This window comes from Ylistrum balloti, unplaced genomic scaffold (genome assembly GCF_031769215.1).
Source record: "Ylistrum balloti isolate Yb309-2 unplaced genomic scaffold, AGI_CSIRO_Ybal_v1 Utg370486, whole genome shotgun sequence".
NCBI lineage: Eukaryota > Metazoa > Mollusca > Bivalvia > Pectinida > Pectinidae > Ylistrum > Ylistrum balloti.
Genome location: NW_026782317.1, coordinates 89,070 through 103,383, shown reverse-complemented (window position 1 = coordinate 103,383; position 14,314 = coordinate 89,070). Strand labels below are relative to the sequence as shown.

General features: G+C 34.3%; 1 long non-coding RNA gene across 2 annotated transcripts in view; it reads right to left on the bottom strand.

The window, feature by feature from the left end:
* The window catches only part of LOC132555414 (uncharacterized), an 83,585-nt gene that overhangs the window by 46,778 nt on the left and 22,493 nt on the right, over positions 1-14,314 (bottom strand). The window contains exon 4 of one of the 2 annotated variants that reach the window (XR_009554437.1): positions 3,501-3,605. The exons of the other annotated variant lie outside the window; for it this stretch is intronic. This is a non-coding gene — a long non-coding RNA (uncharacterized LOC132555414). The remainder of the gene's footprint in view (positions 1-3,500; positions 3,606-14,314) is intronic. 2 annotated transcript variants of the gene reach the window in all.

Sequence of the window (14,314 nt, the reverse complement as noted above, 5' to 3'; positions counted from 1 at the left end):
GTTACAGTACATGGTGAATATTTAGTTGTTACAGTACATGGTGAATAAGTATATGGTGAATATTTGATTGTTATAGTACATGGTGAATATTTATTGTTACAGTACATGGTGAATATTTAGTTGTTACAGTACATGGTGAATATTTGATTGTTACAGTACATGGTGAATATTTAGTCGTTACAGTACTTGGTAAATATTTTGTTGTTAGAGTAAATGGTGAATATTTAGTTGTTACAGTACATGGTGAATATCTAGTTGTTACAGTACATGATAAATATTTAGTTGTTACAGTACATGGTGAATATTTAGTTGTTACAGTGGTGAATATTCAGTTGTTACAGTACATGGTGAATATTTAGTTGTTATAGTACATGATAAATATTTGGTTTTTACAGTACAAGGTGAATATTTAGTTGTTACAGTACATGGTGAATATTTAGTTGTTACAGTACATGGTGAATATTTAGTTGTTACAGTAAATGGTAAATGTTTAGAAGTGACAGTACATGGTGAATAAGTACATGGTAAATATTTAGTTGTCATAGTACATGGTGAATACTTGATTGTTACAGTACATGGTGAATATTTAGTTGTTACAGTACATGGTAAATGTTTAGAAGTGACAGTACATGGTGAATATTTAGTCATTACAGTACATGATAAATATTTGGTTTTTACAGTACATGGTGAATATTTAGTTGTTACAGTACATGGTGAATATTTAGTTGTTGCAGTACATGGTGAATATTTAGTTGTTACAGTACATGGTGAATATTAAGTTGTTACAGTACATGGTAAATATTTAGTTGTTACAGTACATGATAAACATTTGGTTTTTACGGTACATGGTGAATATTAAGTTGTTCCAGTACATGATGAATATTCAGTTGTTACAGTACATGGTAAATAACTACATGATAAATATTTAGTTGTTACAGTTCATGACAAATAATTACATGGTGAATATTTAGTTGTTACAGTACATGTTGAATATTTAGTTGTTACAGTACATGGTGAATAACTACATAATGAATATTTAGTTGTTACAGTACAAGATGAATATTTAGTTGTTACAGTACATGGTGAATATTTAGTTGTTACAGTACATGGTGAATATCCAGTTGTTACAGTACATGGTAAATAACTACATGGTGAATATTAAGTTGTCACAGTACATGGTGAATATTTAGTTGTTGCAGTACATGGTGAATATTTAGTTGTCACAGTACATGGTGAATATTTAGTTGTTACAGTACATGGTGAATATTTAGTTGTCACAGTACATGGTGAATATTTAGTTGTTGCAGTACATGGTGAATATTTAGTACATGGTGAATATTTAGTTGTCACAGTACATGGTGAATATTTAGTTGTTACAGTACATGGTGAATATTTAGTTGTCACAGTACATGGTGAATATTTAGTTGTTGCAGTACATGGTGAATATTTAGTTGTCACAGTACATGGTGAATATTTAGTTGTTGCAGTACATGGTGAATATTTAGTTGTTACAGTGTAACATAATATAGCAAAATATGTTCCAGGATGAGACATATTGAAAGGGTTTTTTTTTTCTTAAATTTTCTATCAAAAATAAAAAGTAGCTAATAAGAAAGTAAGACATTAAAGATTTTATCAACAAAAATGAAACTGTAACTGGTGAGCTGATTTGGCCATTCTTGTCATTACCTGGGATGTGAATGTAAACATTTTATCGTATCATCAACCTTGACCTAAGTGACATTTATAAGGTAACTGTCTGATTGAACAGCTTTCATTAAAGCAATTACATTCAATTAGATATATATTTTGTTCCGGCAGATTTTCACCATGATAATCAATGAGATTGATGTCTGTAAATGAAGGCAGCTCTTTGTGTCAGCTGTGTTGATATATTCATGAGAAGAGACTTTTAACATTGGTTGGCATTGTAGACAGTTGACAATCAAAGATTTCTGCTTGACCAGCTCCAGTTCCATTTCTCAATTTGTTACATGATGAAAGTACGCCTGACCTTACAGCACTAATTACACATACTATGACCTACTGTGTGATCCCGTCACTGAAAACTTTGACGCATTGGACACTATACTTCAACTACAGTTGTCAAATTATACCTATATCTTAAAACATACACATGTTCAGTATATGTCACGCATGTATCATTGACCTTTATTATAAACATGAATATTTCTCACCAATTAAACATTCATGAGGGCATGATAAGTAAAAGAAAAGTTATCTTTAAACATGGGAACATTTTTCAAAATGGTGAAGGATGGTATGATTTTCAGTAACGATTTAAAGCTAAACATTATTGCAGTATATTACATTTTAATACATTTGTTTGAACACAAGGGTCAACAGAGATGCAGCACATTATTCATTGAAAAGTTGTATTAAACATTCCATTTACAATACTTGTCCAATTGGCTACGATATTGATAATTAGCTGATATTAATTAATTGTGTAAAGATTTACCTTCCAATTTTGATCTCTGTTGGTCAGCTTTTGTATCGTACAGCTTGATACTGTCTGTTTAGTACCTACTTAATTCACTTTCCACCCCTTTAACAGATGATAAGCTTGATGAAAAATGAGAATTTGATTGTCGGGGCTCACCAAACAGATAGTTGACTTTCGTGAATGTCTATGGATGAATTCCTCAACTAAAATCTATTTGTCAGTGTTTTGTCTCAAATGAAAATATATTCTATACCGCCATAATTTCCTGCATATTACTTGCTATTATAAAGGATAGAGCCTGCAGGATGTAAAAGAAGGCAATTTTAAGCTTTTTGTAAAATGAATTTCTGAAAATCTGTACCGGCAGATTGCCTTCAGGTTATAAATCAAATCTCTTCATATATGATAACCAATTGGACATAGTATTGCTTATCAAAATATCTTTGGCTTTGAGCACTGAACAATGATATGAATTTTGTGCTGTAACAAATAAAATATAGAATCCAAAATATTTGAGTAGTTGTCATTGTTGATAAAAGCTCTTAGAGTTTGTTTGGTGAGTGTCAGATGTGTTAACATTGATGGTCAAAGTTACACTTAGGGGTAGGAAATCATGCAAAGGCAGAGAGTCCACTTTGAAAAGAAAACATTAAAGTTATGCTGCCGAATTCAGATTGAAAGTTGTTGATTTTGCTGAAATACATGGTAATATGGAAGCTGGGTGAAGTTCTTGATTTTGAAGAAAAATCAGTAAGACAGAAAAAAAAAAAAAAAATGAACTGCCTGCTCTACAATTGGTAATAAGCCGACCCCTGACTTCGATTCAGAATTTGTTTGTTTATCCACAGGGATCATTGGAGGCGAAATATGGTAACAGGTTGATAAAATCCCATTTGAATATAGCTATAACTAAAGCTATTAGACTTGCTCAAGTCCCTTTGTATTACAGTATATAGTATTTGCTTTAGTTTGACTTCACTTCACCGTTAACAGGATTGCTATTAGCTTCGATTCAGCTGTCGACAAGATTTACCTTTCAACAATGAGTCATAATGAGGCTGACATCTACTGTTATTCTGAGATTGGATCTGTGTACTGCAGACTTGTACTGGTATTAGAATCGTGCATTGAACCCTTTCTGTAACACAATAAAAACGTTTTACCGTGTTATTTGATTAGTCATAGGACAATGACTGTTGGGAGTCCATATTTCTCGTTTGGATAAAAATTGCATCACAATAAGGAATGTTTTATGTGGTTCCCAAACGTTTTATACATGATACGGGTCTAGAAGAGTAGATACTTAGATAATTATTTAGTGACAAAGTTGACCTGTGGATAACCTTTCACAGTATATGCCCTTATGGAAATAAAGGCTGAAAGTCTTTACTACACTATTTCCAGACTGAGTGATGACACTAGCTTGAAGAATTAAGAATAATGATTTGTTGGTCCTTTGGGAGTTTGTTTAAATCTTGGACACATTCACATTGGTTTAGGAACTGAATATTTTATACCAAACATGTAGTGTGACTGCAGTCTGATGTGACCTCTGCTGTTTGTAACATCATTTCTCACCTTGTATGGGGGAAAACCCATTATTTTTCCATGTGTTTTTCCCCCAATCAGGTATCAAATCATTCAAACTAGTCACTACAAATAGTGCTAAAATACATTGGTTCCCAAGCTTGAAACAAGCTTTGTTTGTTGTAAATTTATTCCCACACATTTGAAAGTTCCAATTTTCATTGAAGTGGTTTTCAAGGTTACATATTTTGACTGTAAATCCTTTACATCACTCATTGTCTCTTCTAAATAATTTTCAATCTTCAATCATTCTGACATTGATACTTTTCTGTCATACATGTAAGCAGCCTACGAGTCTATTACTTTTAATGCTGGCAGTTTTATATCATACCCAAAATCAAGTTGTATACCAATTCTAATGCTTTTCAAGATCAATATTCATGGCTGAATTAGTTGTGGGTATGTGTTGCATATATAAACACAAAGTTCTGAGTTCAATTCTTGATTTGTTCTGATTTTTATCTTCTATCAACATTTCATCGTAACTGATGTTTGCTATGTTATAGGCTGTTATTATAGGATTTTACCATGCAAATACGAAAATCTAATTAGTCTGTAAGTGTCAGCACATTTGTCTGTTCTGTATAATAGTATTTACCTAATTCCTAGACCAGGCTGATGGATATTAGCTCAACTATCCGTTGTCATTTATGTAAACATTATCTTCAAAAAATCTTCGGGGGAAGCAAAACTGACTGAAAATCAACCAAAACTTGCGTAATCTAATTGATTTGTTAATCTGATGAATTTTTTATCCATTTTGAGAGTTAGAAGTCTCATCAGATACAGATGAACTTGTTTTTAGGTGTCGTGACATCCCTTGACAGTTGTAATATATCTTGCTGATTAATAATGACCTAATTTACAAATTACAACTGCAGAGTGCTTTCTAAAATCAACATATCAAATTACATTAGATCTGTATATTACCTAGTAATCAGTTTTGATCAGTATCTAGTTTCTGTGTTGTTGGTATCAGTTTCCTGTTTACAGATTCATTAGAGGGATATATACATGAATATTTGATAGGATGATGGTGTTTTGTGAAGTGTTTAGTATAGAATGCCTCAGATTGCATTTTAAATTAGTGTTTCAGTTATATAATCTCCATATTTTTTGCCACCCTAACATAAAATATACCTCACATCAATACTAAACCTGCTACTGGGTTTCATAACCTCATATTCTCAGGGAATTACTCTCATTTGAACTTCTATTTGAAAAAAACCCAAGAAAATATGAACAAAATAAAGATTTACAAGGAAACTCCTGAAAAAAACAATGGTAATAAGACCAGGTGTTCCAGAAGTGGAAACCAATGAATTAGATTTAATGAAAATAGAAATAAGTAGGAAATTTTGTTGATTTGAAATGTAAAACCTAACAATGCAAAATTTGGATACTGCTACTGTCAAAATATACCAATTGAAAAAATATGTGATGTATTTGACCCCTTTGACCTCGAAAGTTGGTCAATGTCTTTCATTTCAACAAGCTTTAGAGCCATTCATCCCAGTATCAATCTGTATAGACAGTATCTACATGTGATATCAGGTTCTTAATCTGTTCTACACCCACTGTCTATATCGTCAAGTTTGTGAATTTTTTCTCCTTTACTTCAAAATATCCTGCCAACTGCACATGCCAAAAGCCATTAATAATTCATTTACTGTAGTAATATATGTAAATTGTTTTAACTTGAAGGGATACCCAGAGGAGCTGAGAAAGTGACCAGATACAGACATTGATAGATATGTTGTGATTGGTAGAGTTTCTTCAGTGTACCATTTTGGTTTGAACTGTGAGATTACATTAGCCTTCTCTCTAGGGCTGGCAATTTCAATCACTTCTGTATGGCTTCTTGCTCAAAATGAACTACATTGAAACAGTAGGTCCATTTGCTTTTGAATTCTGTTGGTGTTCAGAATGTTAAATGGTTTGTGAGGATCTGTGACTATTAAAAATGTCTCTTCAGTAATTGTCTCCCAACAATCCTAATTGAACAGAAATTGTTTTGGAATTTCTTGTTTGTTTCAATCACTCATTGAGTTGTTCACTTCCTCCTGTCCACTCTTCGTATTTTATATGTTCCATCTGTCTCATTTCTTTTCCTCTATCTGCACTACATTAATTCTCTTCATCCCACTCTCTTTTCAACTCATCTTCCTTTCTTTCTCATCGTTCTTTAACTCCCCTTCCCTTCTGTCCTACTCTCTTTCTCTCTCATTTCTCTTTCCCTCCAAATCCCTCTCTCTTTCCCATTCTTCAGTCCCATCCATCCTACTGCCTTTCCTCTCTCGTCTCCTTTCATTCCACTCTCTTATCCTCTTTTAGACATCTTCAGCTTCTTCTTCCAATACCAGTACAGTATTGTCTCCTCCATTTCAAGTTCCCAGGTCGTATTTCTTATTCATTTTATCTTGTCCTCTTCCGTTATTTAGTTTGTAGATTCTATGGTTTGTTACATACAAAAGGTAGACATGTAGCTTCTATGGTTTGTTCGTGGATTCTATGGTTTGTTACATACAAAAGGTAGACATGTAGCATCTATGGTTTGTTCGTGGATTCTATGGTTTGTTACATACAAAAGGTAAACATGTAGCATCTATGGTTTGTTCGTGGATTCTATGGTTTGTTACATACAAAAGGTAGACATGTAGCTTCTATGGTTTGTTCGTAGATTCTATGGTTTGTTACATACAAAAGGTAGACATGTAGCTTCTATGGTTTGTTCGTGGATTCTATGGTTTGTTACATACAAAAGGTAGACATGTAGCTTCTATGGTTTGTTCGTAGATTCTATGGTTTGTTACATACAAAAGATAGACATGTAGCTTCTATGGTTTGTTCGTAGATTCTATGGTTTGTTTGTAGATTCTATGGTTTGTTACATGCAAAAGGTAGACATGTAGCTTCTATGGTTTGTTTGTAGATTCTATGGTTTGTTACATGCAAAAGGTAGACATGTAGCTTCTATGGTTTGTTCGTAGATTCTATGGTTTGTTACATACAAAAGATAGACATGTAGCTTCTATGGTTTGTTCGTAGATTCTATGGTTTGTTTGTAGATTCTATGGTTTGTTACATGCAAAAGGTAGACATGTAGCTTCTATGGTTTGTTTGTAGATTCTATGGTTTGTTTGTAGCTTCTATGGTTTGTTTGTAGATTCTATGGTCTTTGTAACTTCTGTGGTTGATACCGTGATCTACTGGAAAGCCGTCCATGGCAGCTAAATGGAAAATCATGAAAACCTGGACCAATAAGTGCCATGGTTATGGATAGTGAAGTTTTCCTTGATTTTGGAGACTGATCATAAGCGTTTCTACGGCTACCTACCATTGAATACTTCATTATTGCATGTATGCAAATATATATCAATGCAATCTTTGTACCTTTCAGTGAAAGTATTAAATAATTATTTCCATTTTTGTTTTTTATTTAGTGCACAAATTTCTAGTCAACCACAAACATACATCCCGTTAAATGTGACTTATGAGTCCTAGGTCATGCTTGACTACCATTTCTTGATTAGCTTATAGATATGAGGCTCTCCATAGGGAAATCAGACGCAGTATTTTCTTAAAATTCCATTTGATTACTGATGGCAAAGAATTACAAATCTCATGTGCATAAAAAGCAACATAAATATTTTTTAATCTATTTTAAGCGCCCTTTTTATTTTGTGCTTTTGTAGCTTAAAGCATTATAATCTCATAACAATAAATCACCTATCAGAGGCCCCATCCATAGTCCTCATCTTCTCATGTGTGTTTGACAAGCAGTTCTTTGAAAAGCACCTTTTAAACATAGAGCAATTTTCCACGTTCTGCTAGAGTTTGACATAAAAGATTCAACATTGAATTATCTAGTGTTTCAAGTCTAAATTAACATGACAGGTAGGCAATGTATTACAATGCTAGTGTTAACAAAAGAATGAACACAATAGATAGCATGAATTTAAGTTTCAATGTTAACAACTCTGGTAATTTCCTTGTGGATCGCCACGTTTTTTGTGCGATTCGGTAACACGTGGAAGCATTTGGAAATTTGACATATAAAATGTTGATGAAACAGAGTTTTTTTAACCCCAAATAATTGCCCACTTAAAATTACTGCCCATGGTCAACTTATCGGCTTGGCAGCTTTCCGGTAGATCCTGGTAGGTAGATTTTATGGTCAGTAATGTAGCTTCTGTGGTTGGTATGTAGCTTCTATGGTTGGTATGTAGCTTCTATGGTTTTTTTTATGTAACTTCTATGGTTGGTTTGTAGTGTCTATGGTTGGTATGTAGCTTCTGTGGTTGGTATGTAGCTTCTATGGTTGGTATGTAGCATCTATGGTTGGTATGTAGCTTCTGTGGTTGGTATGTAGCTTCTATGGTTGGTATGAAGCTTCTATGGTTGGTATGTAGCTTCTATGTTTTTTATGTAACTTCTATGGTTGGTATGTAGCTTCTATGGTTGGTATGTAGCTTCTGTGGTTGGTATGTAGCTTCTATGGTTGGTATGTAGCTTCTATGGTTTTTTTATGTAACTTCTATGATTGGTATGCAGTGTCTCTGGTTGGTATGTAGCTTCTGTGGTTGGTATGTAGCTTCTATGGTTGGTATGAAGCTTCTGTGGTTGGTATGTAGCTTCTATGGTTGGTATGTACCTTCTATGGTTTTTTTATGTAACTTCTATGGTTGGTTTGTAGTGTCTGTGGTTGGTATGTAGCTTCTATGGTTGGTATGTAGTGTCTATGGTTGTTATGTAGCTTCTGTGGTTGGTATGTAGCTTCTATAGTTGGTATGCAGTCTATGGTTGGTATGTAGCTTCTATGGTTGGTATGAAGCTTCTGTGGTTGGTATGTAGCTTCTATGGTTGGTATGTAGCTTCTGTGATTGGTATGTAGCTTCTATGGTTGGTATGTAGCTTCTATGTTTTTTATGTAACTTCTATGGTTGGTATGCAGTGTCTATGGTTGGTATGTAGCTTCTATGGTTGGTATGAAGCTTCTGTGGTTGGTATGTAGCTTCTATGGTTGGTATGTAGCTTCTGTGATTGGTATGTAGCTTCTATGGTTGGTATGTAGCATCTATGGTTGGTATGTATGTAGCTTCTATGGTTGGTATGAAGCTTCTGTGGTTGGTATGTAGCTTCCATGGTTGGTATGTAGCTTCTGTGATTGGTATGTAGCTTCTATGGTTGGTATGTAGCTTCTGTGGTTGGTATGTAGCTTCTATGGTTGGTATATAGTGTCTATGGTTGGTATGTAGCTTCTGTGGTTGGTATGTAGCTTCTATGGTTGGTATGAAGCTTCTGTGGTTGGTATGTAGCTTCTGTGATTGGTATGTAGCTTCTATGGTTGGTATGTAGCATCTATGGTTGGTATGCAGTGTCTATGATTGGTATGTAGCTTCTATGGTTGGTATGAAGCTTCTGTGGTTGGTATGTAGCTTCTATGGTTGGTATGTAGCTTCTGTGATTGGTATGTAGCTTCTATGGTTGGTATGTAGCATCTATGGTTGGTATGTAGCTTCTATGGTTGGTATGAAGCTTCTGTGGTTGGTATGTAGCTTCCATGGTTGGTATGTAGCTTCTGTGATTGGTATGTAGCTTCTATGGTTGGTATGTAGCTTCTGTGGTTGGTATGTAGCTTCTATGGTTGGTATATAGTGTCTATGGTTGGTATGTAGCTTCTATGGTTGGTATGTAGCTTCTATGGTTTATTTGTTACTTCTTATTATGGTGGTTTATTGTAGCTTCTGTGGTGTGTATGTAGAATCTATGGTTTGTTTGAAGATTCTATATTCAGTATGTAGCTTCTATGGTTGTCTGTAGAATCTATGGTCGACAGATACATGTCAATTTGTGTCAGTTGATTGTATCTGCTGTTCTTTACTGATAACAACTTGGCTATTCCTTTATTAGATACTACTACAAATCAACATGATTACTAGGACTAGATGATATACATAGATGATCTGTCTGTAGATGACAAAGTTTGCTCATGAATGGAGTTTGATAAGCAAAGTCTAGTTTACTAAAGGTAGCTAAAGAAGGAACTCTCATTTTATCTTCGATCTGTAGAGATACCATCTTCAGGGCACCAGCCTGTTATTACTACAATAATAGCAAAGTGTTGCAGACCACAAGCCACCAAAGACATCGTAGAGCATCACAATTGATTTTTTTTTAAAGTACAAATTCTGCCTTTCTTAGACTAGACTTAGCGTTTTAGTGGTCCGGTTCTGTCTTATAAACACATCAGAGATTGTGATGGTCAATAGGAAGTTTCATTAAACGTATGTCTGAACCTATATAAAGTCAGAAGTTACAAGAGAATATGTCAACTGTATATATTTGATGAGTATAGCCTGGTTTTAGTCTAAGCTATTGTGAGTTTTACCTTTGACAGACAAGTCATTCAATAGAGGACCTTCATCTTTAATGATTGTTTGATAACAGGGATGGCATGCTCTTCTCTTCTTGGCTCCATATTTATCTGAAAGACATGGCTTGTATTGTCAGTCTCCTCTGCTAATGAACGATAATGCTACTCTTTTATTCTGAAACTCTTCTCTCAGTTGTCATATTTCCTAGAATTTGAGATGTTTATTCAATGAGTGTCTGGTGTGTCTACAATGGACATGTTACTGATTAACCAATGAGAGATGCTGTGATGTGACTTTTTAGCTATCGAAGGTTACTGCAATGAGAGTGATTAACCAATGGATGTTGCTGATATGTGACTGATTAACAAATGAGGGTCACTGAGATGTGACTGATTAACCGATGAGAGTCACTGAGATGTGACTAATTAGCCAATGAGAGTTGCTGAGATATGACTAATTAGCCAATATGTGTTGCTAAAATGTGACTAATTAGCTAATGAAGGTTTCTGAGATGTGACTAATTAGCTAATGAAGGTTGCTGAGAAGTGACTGATAAGCTTATGAAGGTTGCTGAGATGTAACTAATTAGCTAATGAAAGTTACTGAGATGTGACTAATTAGCTAATGAAGGTTGCTGAGATGTGACTAATTAGCTAATGAAGGTTGTTGAGATGTGACTGATTAGCTAATGAAAGTTGTTGAGATCTGACTGATTAGCTAATGAAGGTTGCTGAGATGTGACTAATTAGCTAATGAAGGTTGCTGAGATGTGACTAACTAGCTAATGAAGGTTGCTGAGATGTGACTAATTAGCTAATGAAGGTTGCTGAGATGTGACTAATTAGCTAATGAAGGTTGCTGAGAAGTGACTGATTAGCTAATGAAGGTTGCTGAGAAGTGACTGATTAGCTAATGAAGGTTGCTGAGAAGTGACTGATAAGCTTATGAAGGTTGCTGAGATGTGACTAATTAGCTAATGAAGGTTGCTGAGATGTGACTAATTAGCAAATGAAGGTTGCTGATATGTGACTAATTAGCTAATGAAGGTTGCTGAGAAGTGACTGATAAGCTTATGAAGGTTTCTGAGATGTGACTAATTAGCTAATGAAGGTTGCTGAGATGTGACTAATTAGCAAATGAAGGTTGCTGAGATGTGACTAATTAGCTAATGAAGGTTGCTGAGAAGTGACTGATTAGCTAATGAAGGTTGCTGAGAAGTGACTGATTAGCTAATGAAGGTTGCTGAGAAGTGACTGATTAGCTAATGAAGGTTGCTGAGAAGTGACTGATTAGCTAATGAAGGTTGCTGAGAAGTGACTGATTAGCTAATGAAGGTTGCTGTGAAGTGACTGATTAGCTAATGAAAGTTGTTGAGAAGTGACTTATTAACCAGTGGGAGTTTGATAAGATAACTGATTGGGCAGCTTTCATTTCAGTCATAAAAAGAAAAAAGTATGTTTAGAAAAATTGTAACATTTTACCTTTCATTTTAAAATTGAAGTGTTTTCTGCTCCGTTGAAGCTGGGGGCTGTCCTGATTGTCCTTGGATAAAAAATTCCTTTCAAATTCTTAAATCAATAAAATGTTTGGTCTAGTAGATCCTCAGGGAAAACTAAACCCCTGAAACTCTTCAACTGTCTATAGTTATCTGGCAAATTAGTCACAGCCCTGTGTTTTAGTCCTCTTGCAGTTGAGAGACTGGAAGTTTTGACATATACCAACTATGAGGAGTTTCTCACTTTAGACACCAGTTATACCCTGAAAGCATCTTTTATATTCTACGAGCAGTTGCCATCCTAAACTTTGTGATTATTGAGACCTGTAATGGGATTTTGACACAGTTGAAGGAGCGAGATAACTGCTGTAGACATGCTTTTACATTTAGGATATAAATGTCTGACACGGCATGAAAGATTGTAAAGGTTATGTCATACCCTGAATAACAGTAAAAACAATAGTTTATTGATACCGTAAATATGGCGTGATATTTGTTTGGGGTTTTTGTGATGTAATCACATCATGTGATTTGTATGCTGAATTTGAGCTTCATTTCCTGCTTCAGTGACTTTCAGGATATAGTTTGATTTGTTTTAGAAGAATCGAGAAGTTCCATTGGAAACATGAAAACGCTATGTGTGTAATACTTCTGTAAATTATATCACTTCTTTATAGATACTGTTGTAGATTCCCACCATATATTTCCTTACACATGTTTTTTTGTTTTATTTTGTATTGAGGAACATAGTTAAGTAAACTGATAAAAAATTAAGTGAAGAAACATCAATTGAAAACAAAGTGTGAAGTGACTTCACTTTACTAGGGAGAGGGGGGGGGGGTGGGGGTTCATTTCATCATAATGGTGACATGAACTGCAGATCACTTTACCATGGGCTTCATTTTATCATACTACACTGGTGTAAACAGAAAAGGATACACAACCTACTATTGCAGTAGTGTATTCGACAATATGCTTTGAAATAAAGCGTTCACATAATTTACCTTTGCTTTAGTGGTTTGACTGTATGGAAGCTGTATTGCAGCAGCATTATTGTTGTCCCAGTTTGTGCATTTATCTTTAAAAAGACCCAAGGAACCAATGTTTAAATTCTTATTCAAAATCAGAGGGTTGTCTCTATAGAGGACAGATAAAATAACTATTCACTTGTAATTACTCTGTAAGAACAGCAACATATATTGGATGGGCTTATAACATGCAGGCCTATAATAATTTTTTTCATTGAAGCACTATCATCTTCTGTCATCTTCTGAATTTTCTGTTTCTCGTGATATTCATGAAAACACTAAACTTGTTTTATTCTTGAACCAGTCTTTGAAATAGAGAGAATCGATCGTAGAAAATGGTTAGATTTGTGATATATAATCATAAAATTCAAGAAGTCAGCTCTAGAGGAGTGGATTATTAGAAGAATACATATTTATATCTTACAGAATACATATACTTTCTCAGGGAATACAACTTTTTTACGCAGCTAGAATGGTAGAAATTGATTTTTTGTATATAAATTCTAGTACTGTGGTAACCAATTTCCGTTTCACACAGATATTATCTTAATAAATCTTCCAGGATCGTCTTAAAAGCCTTGAAGTATCGTGAGTTTTTTTCATCTCCATATTTTATGGCAAATTTTATAGCATTTCTAGAGGTATTGATTAAATGATTCAGAGCATTTTTGACAGTCTCCTGATGTCAATGAAAAATGTCTGTCTGTCTTTATATTTCTGGGTGAGATTTTCAGGGGAGACATTAAGACATATGTTCATCGGTAGTGGTAAAATTGATGACTTGACAAGTGGCCAAAAGTTTCTCTGTCTGCCTTAGTAAAAAAAATGTACTGTCTTTAGGTAAGGATGTAGAATGTATATTTTATGTCAAGGTAATTTTAAGGATGCATATATACATACAAGGATCTTTCTTGAGTTTTCATTTCAAATGTGGGCGATGAAAAAAAGTCTCAAGAATTTTCTATTTCAGCGAACTTTTGGTAAAAAAATGTATACAAATTAATGATCTTATATTTATCACATTATGATTAATTATTTTGACAAATATTGCAGAAATTGTACTTTTCTTTATTACTGTTTAGGTCCTCTTGTCTCTCTTTATGGTTATCAGTGTGAAGCCATAATGTAATCTGTGAATATGTAATGCCATAGTATGCAATCCTGATGTGACAGTAAGCTGTGTATTATCACACAAGGGTGTACATAAAAATATTAGATAGGCATGTGATAAACTATTATTTACATCTTTCCAGTCAAATGGTTTTGTACCTATCTTCGCCTAATTTTTATTCTATGTTGGTGATATCATCACATAGACACACATAAGGTACCTTAGACCTACATAATACCTACATAACCC